Raw genomic sequence first — 13,380 nt, forward strand, 5'->3', positions numbered from 1 at the left:
AGGTGGCACCTGGCCGACACCGCTGATACCATAGCCCTGGCTTCCACTCTGAGCAAATTGTATAGGGCATCAGCCCCATACGCCAAGACACCTCTGCAGACGGGAGATCCTGGGTGAACAATTGTTGAACCCACCTGAGGCTTGCCCGCTGCATGAGACTGCTGCAGATTGTCGCCAAGACTTCAAAGATACGCTTGAGATAAAGCTCGAGTTTGCGGTCTTGAATATCTTTCAGGGCCGTGGCTCCCACCACCGGGATGGTGGTATGTTTGGTGACAGTAGAGACGGAAGTGTCCACCTTGGGAACTTGAAGCATCTCTAGGCATTGATCAGGGAGGGGATAGAACATGTCCATCGCCCTACCCACGCGGAGCCTCGCCTCGAGAGACTCCCATTCCTGGAGGAGCAGCTGCCTGGGCATAGAATGGAACGGGAATGTAAGTGGAGGAGACCTAAGTCCCGCCAGGACCAGGTCCACATTAGCTGGTATAGAGGCCGTAGTGGTATCCTCGGGTGGCACTTCAATTCCCAGCTCATCCAAAATAAAGGGAATGAGTGGATCTAGCTTTTCCCTTTGGAACAAATGGAGAACACGTAGATCGTCACCCTCAAGCGGAGGACCTGGAAGCAGCAAGTCAGAGTCCAGATCAGGATCAGGGACCACTTCCGATTTGGGGGGGGGGGTCTGGGAGGGCTGGGCTCCCGGCACCACCCTGACGGAGCCCTGTCCCTCTGGAACAGGAGGCAGCTGTGGAGCAGGCACCCAAGGGATTTTAGCTGGGGGGGGGGGGGGGACCTGGGGAAGGGTCATCCTCTTCCTGCAGGCTAGCCAGATATGATTTTTGCATTCAAAGCACAAATTCAGTAGAAAAACGAGGCCTGGATTTCCCGGGTAAAGAGGGAGGAAAGGGTGAGGGAGTAGGGTCAAAAACCCACTCCGGGGCTCTGACTGAGCTTAAATCTGGCGGGGAAATGGTGAAATCAGGCTATGCTAAGCCCTGCAGCCCGGAGTCTGATGAAAAACCTGCCCCCAAAATGGCTGCCGTTCCCACATTGTTTATGAGGGGGACTGCCTAGCCACACATTTAGGAGGTCAACCACAGGCTATCGACTTCGCTTCCACTGTGGAGGGATCCTCCCCATCGGACAAACAATCAGAACAGAGCCAATCTCGGGAGAGTCGAATCGCAGGCTTCCCGCAGGCTAGGCAGCAATTAGACCACGGCATAGTGAAAGGCAGGAATCGCCACGGAGAGGGAATCAGCTGAGCTGGGCTGCCCGAGCAAGCGGAAGCAGGCGAACGAACCCTGCTGCGCTGCTTTCCCTGTCCTCAGAGCAGGGCTAAATTTAGCTAGTCTTTGCCTTCCGATATATTTATTTAATGTTGAGATTACTTACCTGATAATCTCCTTTTCTTTAGTGTAGACAGATGGACTCAGAACGAATGGGTATAGTATCCGCGTGCTAGCAGTTGGAGACGGATCTGACGTCAGCACGGGGTATAATATACCCCCACAGGAAGCGTAGCAACTTAGTAATCTTCCTTGCAAAAGCTGTTATGGATGTGTGTACTGACGCTCAGTGAAAAGTGAAACAGGATTCCCCTGACCGATTGATAGTAGCTGGAGACCGCCAGCATTCCCAGCCAGAAGGAGTTGACACCTGGTAGAGTGTACGCTCTTATGGAAACAGATGACATGGCTTACCTTGAATCGGTGAAACCCATGTACACAGGCAGCTGGGCGGGATGCTGAGTCCATCTGTCTACACTAAGGAAAAGGAGATTATCAGGTAAGTAATCTCAACATTTCCTGGCGTGTAGCCAGATGGACTCAGAACAAATGGGATCTACAAAAGCTTTACTCCCAGCCTGGGCGGGAGGCTGCCTGAGGACCATGTAATACCGCCCTCGCAAATGCTGAGCCTCCCTGGCCTGGACATCCAGATGGTTGAATCTGGAGAAGGTATAGAGGGAGGACCATGTCGCCGCTTTACAGATTTCTGCAGGCGACAGCATCCTGGATTCCGCCCATGATGCCGCTTGTGCTCTGGTAGAATGAGCCTTGACTTGTAGAGGCGGAGACTTCCCAGCCTCCACATAAGCTGCTCTGATAACTTCTTTAATCCAACGGGCGATGGTGAGCCGCGAGGCCGCTTCACCTTGCTTCTTCCCGTTGTGCAGGACGAACAGATGGTCCGTCTTTCGTAGTTCTTGTGTCACTTCCAGATATCTGGGCAGTAATCTGCCAATGTCGAGATGGCGCAATAAACGCCCTTCTTCAGATTTCTTCAAACCCGCCGTGGTAGGCAAGGATATGGTTTGGTTAAGATGAAACTGAGAAACCACTTTCGGTAGAAAGGAGGGAACCGTGCGAAGATGGATAGCCTCAGGAGTGATTCTGAGAAATGGATCCCAGCAGGACAGTGCTTGTAGCCCTGATATGCGGCATGCTGAACATACAGCCAGCAAGAACACCATCTTCAAGGTTAGAGAACGGAGAGATAGGCCCCTAAGGGGCCTGAAGGTGGATCCCGCGAGGAAATCCAAAACAAGGTTGAGGTTCCATAAGGGCACAGGCCACTTCAGTGGCGGACGAATACGCTTGACTCCTTGCAGGAAGCGAGAAACATCTGGGTGCTTGGCGATAGTCTTGCCATCCCTCCTGGGGCCATAACAAGACAGCGCAGCCACCTGAACCTTGATGGAGCTGAGGGAGAGACCCTTCTGAAGTCCATCTTGCAGGAAATCCAACACAATAGGGATTGTGGTCGCATGTGGATTGGTGCCATGAGTGTCGCACCATGCTTCAAATACTCTCCAGATTCTTACGTAGGTGAGGGATGTGGAAAGCTTGCGAGCTCGGAGGAGTGTATCTATCACGGGCTCCGAGTAACCTCTTTTCTTCAGTCTAGCCCTCTCAATGGCCAGACCTTAAGAGAGAATTGAGCTGGATCCTCGTGGAGTATGGGACCTTGACGTAGAAGGTCCCGGAGAGGAGGCAGGGGAAGGGGCTCCCCTGCCAGTAGTCTTCTCATGTCCGCGTACCAGGATCTTCTTGGCCAGTCTGGTGCCACAGAAGAACTAGGCCCCGGTGTTTCTGAATCTTGTGGATGATGGCGCCCAGCAGAGGCCACGGAGGAAAGGCGTATAGCAGAGTCCCTGGAGGCCACAGCTGAACCAGGGCATCGATTCCGTGGGAGAACGGGTCGTGCTTGCGGCTGAAGTATCTGGGTACTTGAGCATTGGACTTGTCCGCCAGTAAATCCATGTCCAGAATCCCCCAGTGATCCACAATCATCTGGAAGGCTGTGGGTGACAGCTGCCACTCTCCCGGATTTAGACTTTCTCTGCTGAGGAAGTCTGCCGTGGTGTTGTCCTTCCCGGCAATGTGGACGGCGGAGATGTCCTGAAGATTCGCCTCTGCCCAAGCAATCAGTGGGGCGATCTCCAGAGATACTTGTCAGCTTCTGGTTCCGCCCTGACTGTTGATGTATGCCACCGTGGTGGCGTTGTCTGACATCACTCTGACTGCTCTGTTCTTCAGATTGTGAGCAAATCTAAGGCATGCCAATCGGACTGCCCGAACCTCTAGACGGTTGATGTTCCACGCTGACTCTTCTCCGCGCCACCGCCCTTGTGCGGTGAGTCCTTCGCAGTGTGCTCCCCAGCCGCTCAGGCTGGCATCTATGGTGAGCAGAGTCCACATGGGGGAGGACATCCTCGACCCCTTGCTCATGTGGTTGGGCTGCAGCCACCACCGTAACTGTGTCCGGACTCTGGCAGGCAGAGGTAGGTGCGTGGAATAGTTCCGTAGACGAGGGCTCCAGCGAGAGAGCAGGGAGTGTTGTAGAGGTCTCATATGGGCCCTTGCCCAAGGTACCACTTCCAGGGTGGATGCCATGAGACCAAGAACCTGCAGATAATCCCAAGCTATGGGCCGACTGGCTCCCATCAAGTACTGGATATGCGTCTGAAGTTTCAACCTTCTCTTGGTAGTGAGACTGACTGTCTGCCTGCGTGTCAAACTGTACTCCCAGGTATTCCAGTGACTGGGAAGGCTGCAGGCAACTCTTGCTAAGGTTGATTACCCAGCCCAAGCTTTCCAGAAGGGCGATCACCCTGTCGGTTGTCCGATGGCTCTCCTCTCGTGATTTCGCCTTGATCAGCCAATCGTCTAGGTAGGGATGGACCAGAATTCCTTCCCGCCTGAGGGCCGCTGCTACCACGACAACCACCTTGGTGAAGGTCCGTGGTGACGTGGCCAATCCGAAGGGCAGAGCCCGGAATTGGAAGTGGCGACCCAGAACCTTGAAGCGTAGGTAGCGCTGATGATCCGGATGGATCGGGATATGCAGGTATGCCTCTGACAGGTCTAATGCCGTGAGGAATTCTCCTGGCTGTACTGCGGTCTTGACGGAGCACAGAGTCTCCATGCGAAACCTCGGGACCCGTAAGTATCGATTGACTAACTTGAGGTCCAGCACAGGCCGAAAGGTGCCCCCTTTCTTGGGTACCATGAAATAAATGGAATAGTGTCCAGAATTCACTTCCCAGGCAGGTACTGGGATGATGGCTTTCAAGGACAGGAGCCTCGCCAGGGTAGCTTCCAATGCTGCCTTCTTGTGTATGGGACATGAAGATTCCACAAACTTGTCCGGAGGGAGATGATGAAAGTCCAGATAATATCCCTCCTGGATAATGGCGAGGACCCACTGATCCGACGTAATCTTGACCCATCTGGGGTAGTAGAGGGTTAACCTGCCCCCCTATGGCTCCGTCCCCCAGATGAATCTGCGGATTCTCATTGGGAGGCGTGGCCGGGACCTGAGCCCGGGCCTGCTCCCCTCTTGCGCTGCTTGGTCCGAAAGGACTGATTCCTGGCCTGAGGACGTGGCCTGGTAGCAACTCCTGTAAGGAACAAAGCGCTGTGAACTCCTGCCCCTGGAGGGTCTTGGAAAGGCGCGCTGACCCCTTCTGAACCGATCTTCCGGCAGTCTAGGCACTGGAGAGGCACCCCATGTACTGGCCAGTTTATCAAGGTCGCTGCCAAATAGGAAAGAAGAAAGTAGAAAATAGAAAGTAGATTTGGAAAACACGCTCAGCGAGCGTGCAGGCTCTCCAAACTGCTTTGGAGACGGAAATTACTAAGTTGTTACGCTTCCTGTGGGGGTATATATACCCCGTGCTGACGTCAGATCCGTCTCCAACTGCTAGCACGAGGATACTATACCCATTCATTCTGAGTCCATTTGGCTACACGCCAGGTTTTGTTTTTTTTACTTTAGCGATTGCAGAGGAATTGGGCTTCCCTGCTAATTACTCAAGGTACAGAACATCTCGAGGGCAGCGCAGGCAAAGAGGGGCAGTGACTGGACCACCAGTATCACCCCAAGACAAGCAGGTCATTGGGAAGAGGTTCTTAGGCTGAATAAACAAGGGGCAAGTCCCCCTAGGATCCCATAAGAGCGGGGAGACAGAGCTGTCTCCCTTAAAGCAGAAGTCTTGAATTCTGACAAAGAGAGGCTTTGTGTAATTTTTTTTTTTTTAAATTATAGAATTATAAGTAATACTTGCTTGATCCTGCAAAGACAAGAAGAAGAAAAAATCTCACAGGGAGAAACAATTTGAGAAAGGAAGGGAACCGCAGGTTCAGCTGCCTACATCTGCTGGAGACGGAGAAATAATGAAGGGATGCATGGTTGGCTCTGTCCTGATATAGGATACCCTTTCAGTTTTTCTCTTCTCCATCTGCTGGACAGAAGGCTCAACCCACTGTCTGTACTGATCCAGGTACGTACAGGGAATGCAAGTTTGTTAAAAGACAGGAAACAGAGAGTAGGATTAAATGGTCAGTTTTCACAATGGAAAAAGGTAAACAATGGAGTGCCTCAGGGATCTATATTGGACCGGTGCTTTTTAATATATTTATCCTCTTCACCATGAAGCGATCCAGAGGCATTATGACATCCTCTGTTTTATTTTCCATTCCTTCTTAATAATTCCAAACATTCTGTTTGCTTTTTTGATCGCCACAGCACACTGGGCAGACGATTTCAGTGCATTATCCACTATGATGCCTAAATCTCTTTCCTGGGTGGTAACTCCTAAAATAGAACCTAACACTGTGTAACTACAGCAAGGGTTATTTTTCCCTATATGCATCACTTTGCACTTGTCCACATTAAATTTCATCTGCCATTTGGAAGCCCAATCTTCCAGCCTCGCAAGATCCTCCTGCAATTCATCACAATCCACTTGATATTTAACTACTCTGCATAATTTTACGTCATCCACAAATTTGATCACCTCACTCGTTGTACCCCTTTTCCAGATCCAGGGGGTAAAGCGCTACTAGGCTCGTCCCCCTAATAAAAAGAGCATCTGAGGTGCCCCAAAATGATGACCTTCCAGGTCAGAAGTTTCAGGTCATAGGAGCTAAGCGGCTCAAAAGGAGCCTTCATTAGCTGAGCCAACACCACACTGAAGTCCCAAAACACAGTGGAAAGCTTCAGGGGAGGTTTCAACTGAAGCCGACCTCGCATGAAACAACCCACACCAAAGGTTGTACGGAGATGAGCGAGCCATCCACACCCTGTTGGTTCCTCATGAGAGGCTTCTAGGAAAAGTAAAAAGTCATGGTATAGGTGGCGATGTCCTTTCGTGGATTACAAACTGGCTAAAAGACAGGAAACAGAGAGTAGGATTAAATGGACAATTTTCTCAGTGGAAGGGAGTGGGTAGTGGAGTGCCTCAGGGATCTATATTGGGACCCTTACTTTTCAATATTTTTATAAATGATCTGGAAAGAAATACAACGCGTGAGATAATCAAATTTGCAGATGATACAAAATTGTTCAAAGTAGTTAAACCACAAGCAGATTGTGATAAATTGCAGGAAGACCTTGTGAGACTGGAAAATTGGGCATCTAAATGGCAGATGAAATTGAATGTGGATAAGTGCAAGGTGATGCATATAGGGAAAAATAACCCATGCTATAGTTACACAATGTTAGGTTCCATATTAGGTGCTACCACCCAAGAAAGAGATCTAGGCATCATAGTGGATAACACATTGAAATCGTCGGTTCAGTGTGCTGCGGCAGTCAAAAAAAAAAACAGAATGTTGGGAATTAGGAAGGGAATGGTGAATAAAACAGAAAATGTCATAATGCCTCTGTATCGCTCCATGGTGAGACCGCACCTTGAATACTGTGTACAATTCTGGTCACCGCATCTCAAAAAAAATATAATTGCGATGGAGAAGGTACAGAGAAGGGTTACCAAAATGATAAGGGGAATGGAACAGCTCCCCTATGAGGAAAGACTAAAGAGGTTAGGACTTTTCAGCTTGGAGAAGAGACGGCTGAGGGGGAATATGATAGAGGTGTTTAAAATCATGAGAGGTCTAGAACGGGTAGATGTGAATCGGTTATTTAGTCTTTCAGATAATAGAAAGACTAGGGGGCACTCCATGAAGTTAGCATGTGGCATATTTAAAACTAATCGGAGAAAGTTCTTCTTCACTCAACGCACCATTAAACCCTGGAATTTGTTGCCAGAGGATGTGGTTAGTGCAGTTAGTATAGCTGTGTTTAAAAAAGGATTGGATAAGTTCTTGGAGGAGAAGTCCATTACCTGCTATTAAGTTGACTTAGAAAATAGCCACTGCTATTGCTAGCAACGGTAACATGGAATAGACTTAGTTTTTGGGTACTTGCCAGGTTCTTATGGCCTGGATTGGCCACTGTTGGAAACAGGATGCTGGGCTTGATGGACCCTTGGTCTGACCCAGTATGGCATGTTCTTATGCTCAAGTGCACCCTAACGGAGTTCGTTTTTAAACCAGCTTCTGAGAGGTAGAAGAGGTAATCAAGCAGCTTGTGAATGAAACAAAAAAAAGGGTCTAGGCCACGTTGCCCACACCACACTGAAAACCTCTTCCACTTCAGCCCATAAGACTTCTGAGTGGAAGGTTTTCTGGAAGCTACCAGGACCCGAGAAACATCATCCGAAAAGTCAAGGGGGTCGCAGAATCATCCCAACATCCAGGCCATGAGAGACAAGGCCCAGAAGTTGGGATGCCACAACCTGCTCTGATTCTGAGTGATGAGATCCAGGCAAGTCTCTAGGCTGATCATTTCTCGAAGGGAGAGATCCTGTAGAATCGGGAGCCAGTCCTGCTTTGGCCAATGTGGGGCCACCAGGATCATGGTCCCCCGGTCCTGGTGAAGTTTCAAGAGAGTCTTCATCACTTGCGGGATCAAAGGGTACACATACAAAAGGCCCTGGCCCCAGCTGCGGGCAAAGGCATCCGAGGTTGAGACACTGTCCGCTCGATACAGAAAGCAGAACTGAGCCACCCTGCTGATGCAGGGTGATGCAAACAGATCCATGTCCAGAGTGCCCCAGAGATGGAAGATCCGGTTCGCCACTGACTGGTTCAGGGACCACTCGAAGGGCTGGAAGACATGACTGAGCCGGTCCGCTATCATATTGTCCGTTCCTGCCAAGTACATGGCTCGGAGCACTATTCCTTGGGACAAGGTCCAGGACCAAATCTGGACCACTTCCTGGCACAGAAGGAACAATCTCGTACCTCCCTTCTTATAATCTACCACATAGCAACCTGGTTGTCAATCTAGATTAGGACCATCCTGCCGGCCAACCAATCCCAGAGGGCGTACCTGATCGCTTGGAGCTCCAGGAAGTTAATTTGGCATTGTGCTTCCTGGGTGAACCACAGGCCTTGAGTGCGGAGCCCCTCCACAAGGGCTCTCCACCACAGAAACAAGGCATCTGTGGTTAGCACAGCCTGGACAGGGAGAGACTGAAATGGCACCCTGCGCTCCAGGTCGGAGAGAGTCCCCCACCAGGATAGCGAGTTTGGAGAGACTGTGTATCCTGAATGCGGACCCTGAAGTTTTAAATGGCCTGACACCACTGAGACCTCAGAGTCCACTGGGCTCTGCGCATATGCAAGCGGGCAAGAGGAGTAACATGGACAGTAGTGGCCATGTGCCCAAGCAGCCTCGACATCTGCCTGGCGGAAACTCACTGGCTCTGCTGTACCTCTCCCGCCAAAGATGCTAGAGACAGCACCCTGCTGTAGGGTAGAAAGGCCTTTGCCTGTGTCGTGTCAAGTAGGGCTCCGATAAAGTCAGTCACATTGATGGGCTCAGGTGAGACTTCAGATAGTTGATAATGAACCCCAAAGACTCCAGCACCCAAAGGGTTAAACACAGGAAACACAATCGCCCCCACCTGAGTAGTGCTTTTGACTAGCCAATTGTCCAGGTAGGGGAAAGCCTGCACTCCCAGCCTGCGCACTTGGTAAAGACCCGTGGTGCGGAGGCCAGGCCGAACAGTAACATCCAGTACTGAAAATGGTGTTCGCCCACCATAAACTGGAGATACTTCCTATGACCTCAGAAGATCTCGATGTGGTTATAGGCATCTTAAGTCAAGGGAGCATAGCTAGTCCCCTTTTTGCAAGAGGGGAATCAAAGTGCCTAGAGATACCATCTTGAACCTTTCTCTTTTTAGAAACCTGTTCAAGGCCCACAGATCCTGGATGGGATGAAGGCCCTCAGCTTTCTTTTGAATCAGAAAATACTAGGAGTAGAAACCCTGTCCCAACTGTCCTGTGGGGACAAGCTCAACTGCCCTGACTGTTACTAAGGTGGAGAGCTCCTGCAAGAGGCTCAGCGGAGAATCTGGTAGGACATCCAGCAGAATTTGCCAGTATCTTTGCCGCACTATGGACAAACCCCACCTGTCCAAGGTGATTCCTGGCCATCAATCCACAAAGAATCCAACCAGAGGGTCCCACAGCATGGGAACCGGTGGCTGGCTCCTGCTCTCTCCTCACCAGTGAAAAACACGTAGCGGGGCTGAGCTGGGGAGCTGGTTTGGTTTGGGAGCTTACTGCTGCCTTCAACGGCCCCAAAAGCTCACTCTCTGTGAGTGGGAGCGAGATGCAGGTGGGTAATACTTCTGCTGATGATCATTGTGGTCCTTGTCACTTTGATCTCCTGGCTGAGGATGGCGAGTCAGAAGTACTGGCAGAAAGATACTGGAGGGTCTTATAGTGGTCTCGGAACTGAGCCACTGCATCTCTCACCTTATCGCCAAAAAGATTTGCGCCAGTACATAGCAAGTCAGCGAGCCTCTCTTGCACCTTCAGCCAGAGGTCCGAGGCCCAGAGCCAAGCCATCTTGCGGGCACCAATCCTGGCAGCCGCCATCCCAAAGATATTGAATGTGCAGGGTACTTCATGCTTCCCGTATTTCAAGGCCCTGATGCCTGACCACCAATACAGTGTCTTGATGCTGTTGGGGAAGACGGTCGGCTAACTCCTGAACCTGTTTCCAGAGGATACAGGCGTACTGGGTCATATATAGCTGATAGGATGCTTTTTGGGCATCCAGCACCCTGTGTTCCTTCCCCGGGGGAACCGAGGCATGGGTCCGGGAGTGCTTGCCTTTTTTATCGCAGACTCAACCACCACCGATTGCAGAGGGAGATGATGCTTTTCGAAACCAGTGACATGCTGGACCAGGTACACCCCATCCGCCTTCCTATTCACAGGCAGAACCGTGAGGGGGTGTTCCCGGATCCTGAGGAGCAGCTCCTTGAAGATGTCATGGATTGGAAGAGCCACAATCTCCTTCGAGGCATCCACAAACTGGAGGACCTCCTACATCTTGTGCCTAGCGTCCTCCTCAGTCATCAGTTGGAATGGAATGGCTTCGGCCATGGCCTGCACAAAACCTGCAAAGGTTAAGTCCTCAGACAGGGACTTCCGCCATTCCTCTGGGGCAGACGAGTCTGAGGGAAGGCCCTCAGAATCCTCCAAGGAAGTATCAGAGGTGTCATCATCCCAGGAGTCATTAAGGGCCATCGTCCTCACTAAACTGAATCGGGGACACAGGCCTGGGCATACTCCAGATCAAGGCATCGCAGGCATCGATGGACCCGCAGGCAAACCTGGTAGGGCCAAGGAGTGGGAAGGTGTGGTGGTGCCACTGGCATCGAAGGGCCTTCCTCATCCGAGGAGCCATGAATGAGGACGGCATCAGGCTGAGGGAGCAATGGTGGCCCACAGGGCATCAATGGCCCCCATGGCACCAGAGAAGCTGAGTAGGGAGGATGCCGAGAAGAACACTGAGGCGCTCCAACAATGGCTCCAGCAGGGAGGCCGCGGCCACCGGCGGCATGGGCTCGATGCTCTGCAAAGCTCAGTCCATGCCCCCACTCCAGCCCCTCCTTGAAGGTCGAAACGTTAGAACCGGCTGTGCTGAAAGAGGGGTGGCATGATCCTCCTTGGAGTTTCAAAGGAGATAGGTACCCAGCACCCGACTCAGTTGGGACTGCCCCCATAGCCCCGGCATCAATGGAGGACGTAACCTCCTCACCTCGGGGATGCTTTGGAGGCATCACGGCAAGAGCCGGTTCCATCCCGAGCCCTGCTCCATGTGCCAACAGCAACTGATATCGATGCTTTCTTGATTTCCCACGATGCTCAGCCCAGTCTTTCCCCAGTGCAGAGGTGGAAGGTGAAAATCCCAATGTCTGATCTAGAAGAGACTGAAGAGGCTCGATTCCCAAGCCCCCGCTCCTCCAGCGTCACCGGAGGAGGGTGAGGATCGGCACCCATCAGTTCCCCCCCCCCCCCCGCCAATCCTTCGGTGCTGAGGATACCAATGCCAAAGGCTTGGATCTCTTAGGGGTGAACAGCTTCTCCATCTTGTCGAGGAAGGCTCGCTGGCCCTCGAAGGTCATCTGGTAACAAGATGCAGCACCTCTGAAAGTCATGGGATGGCCCCGGGCAGAGGATGCACACCTCGTGATCTGTAATCGGCATAGTCCAGGGGCACTGGAGGCACAGACGAAAACCCGATGACGGCATGACAAAAAGCAGAGCCAACAAATGGAGAATGGCCTGCGGGCCCCAAAGCACTCCGCTATGGGGAACCAATCGTGAATGAGACTTACTGCGCCGCAAGACTGAGAAGGACCCAGTGCAGGATCATGACAAAAAGTAGCCGAAAACTGGATTAGTTTAAAAAAAAAAAATAATAAAAGAGCATGATCTCCAAGACCGTGAGATGACAGCTCTGCGGAAAAAAAAGAGACTGAAGAGGGGGCCGCACGTGTACACATGGATTAGAGCATGCTAAGCCTCTAGAAACTTTGACAGAAGTTTTCCGTGCTGGGCTCCATCTGATAATGTCACCCACGTGTGAGGACTACTATCCTGCTTGTCCTATGAGAATGCTATTAATCAATAGGGAATAGCCACTGCATATTGCTAGCATTAGTAGCAAGGGATCTATTTAATGTCTGGGTACTTGCCAGGTACTTGTGACTTGGACTGGCTACTGTTGGAAAGAGGATACTGGGTTTGATGGACCCTTTGTCTAACCCAATATGGCATATCTTATGTTCTTATGAACCCTTTACACCACGTTGCCTCGAACAGTATTCTCCGTGTCTGGATTTAGCTTGTGCATGCACTCTGGGGTCAGATACCAATGATATAGTACTTTGTAATTGCTCTCCATTAAGAGAGACGAAATAGAGCACTTCCCAGTGTACTGGAAGCAGCATTTCCAAATCTTATCATCCAGTATCTGTCCCAAGTCACGCTCCCATGCTATCATATATCCAGGTTTTTCTTTAAATTCAGCATTGAGGATGGTATAGATCTTTATTATTATTATCCTTTTCATTCATCTGACATGGTTACAAAACCCTTCAAAAATTGTATCCATTAGTTTCATATAATGTTGCACCTGCAAATAATAATACTTATCCACACTTGGCAAAAAAAAAAGTGCTTTGGACTGAATCTAACGGTTTCATCTCTTTACCCTCCCACATCTGATCTGGTCTGGTACATCTCCTCTCCTTCCATCTAGCAAAAGTAGCCTTGGTGGTCCCCAGTTCAAATTCCCTATTGAAATGGAAAGAATTTGGAGAAAATATTTCTTGTCTCCTACTATTATGGTTTTCCATTTATGCCATATCTCCAATATCAGACCAGAAGTGGATGGCATCGCTGCTGGTAGATATCTAGATTTTGTTGAGATATAGGGTAGTCTCTCAAGTATTGCTCCTCCCATCACGCCTTTTTCCAGCTGAACCCACCTTTTAATCTCGTTTCTCTTAGGTCCGTCAACAATCGCTCGTACATAATACCATTGGAGGCATGGTACGCTCAGTCCCCCCCCACTCCTCATTTGGTGCATCACTCTCCCTGCCACTCTTGGTGGCTTTCTTTTCCAAATAAATCTGAACACATTTTTTCTCCCTTGGTTTATGGGATTCTTCTGGAATACTTATGGGGAGCATTTGAAAGTAACAATCAAATCTCGGCA

General features: G+C 50.6%; 1 protein-coding gene across 2 annotated transcripts in view; it reads right to left on the bottom strand.

The window, feature by feature from the left end:
* Positions 1-13,380, bottom strand: part of LRRK2 (leucine rich repeat kinase 2) — a 584,366-nt gene that overhangs the window by 237,211 nt on the left and 333,775 nt on the right. The gene's annotated exons all lie outside the window — the stretch shown is intronic.

The sequence above is a fragment of the Rhinatrema bivittatum genome, chromosome 9, assembly GCF_901001135.1.
Source record: "Rhinatrema bivittatum chromosome 9, aRhiBiv1.1, whole genome shotgun sequence".
Taxonomy (NCBI): domain Eukaryota; kingdom Metazoa; phylum Chordata; class Amphibia; order Gymnophiona; family Rhinatrematidae; genus Rhinatrema; species Rhinatrema bivittatum.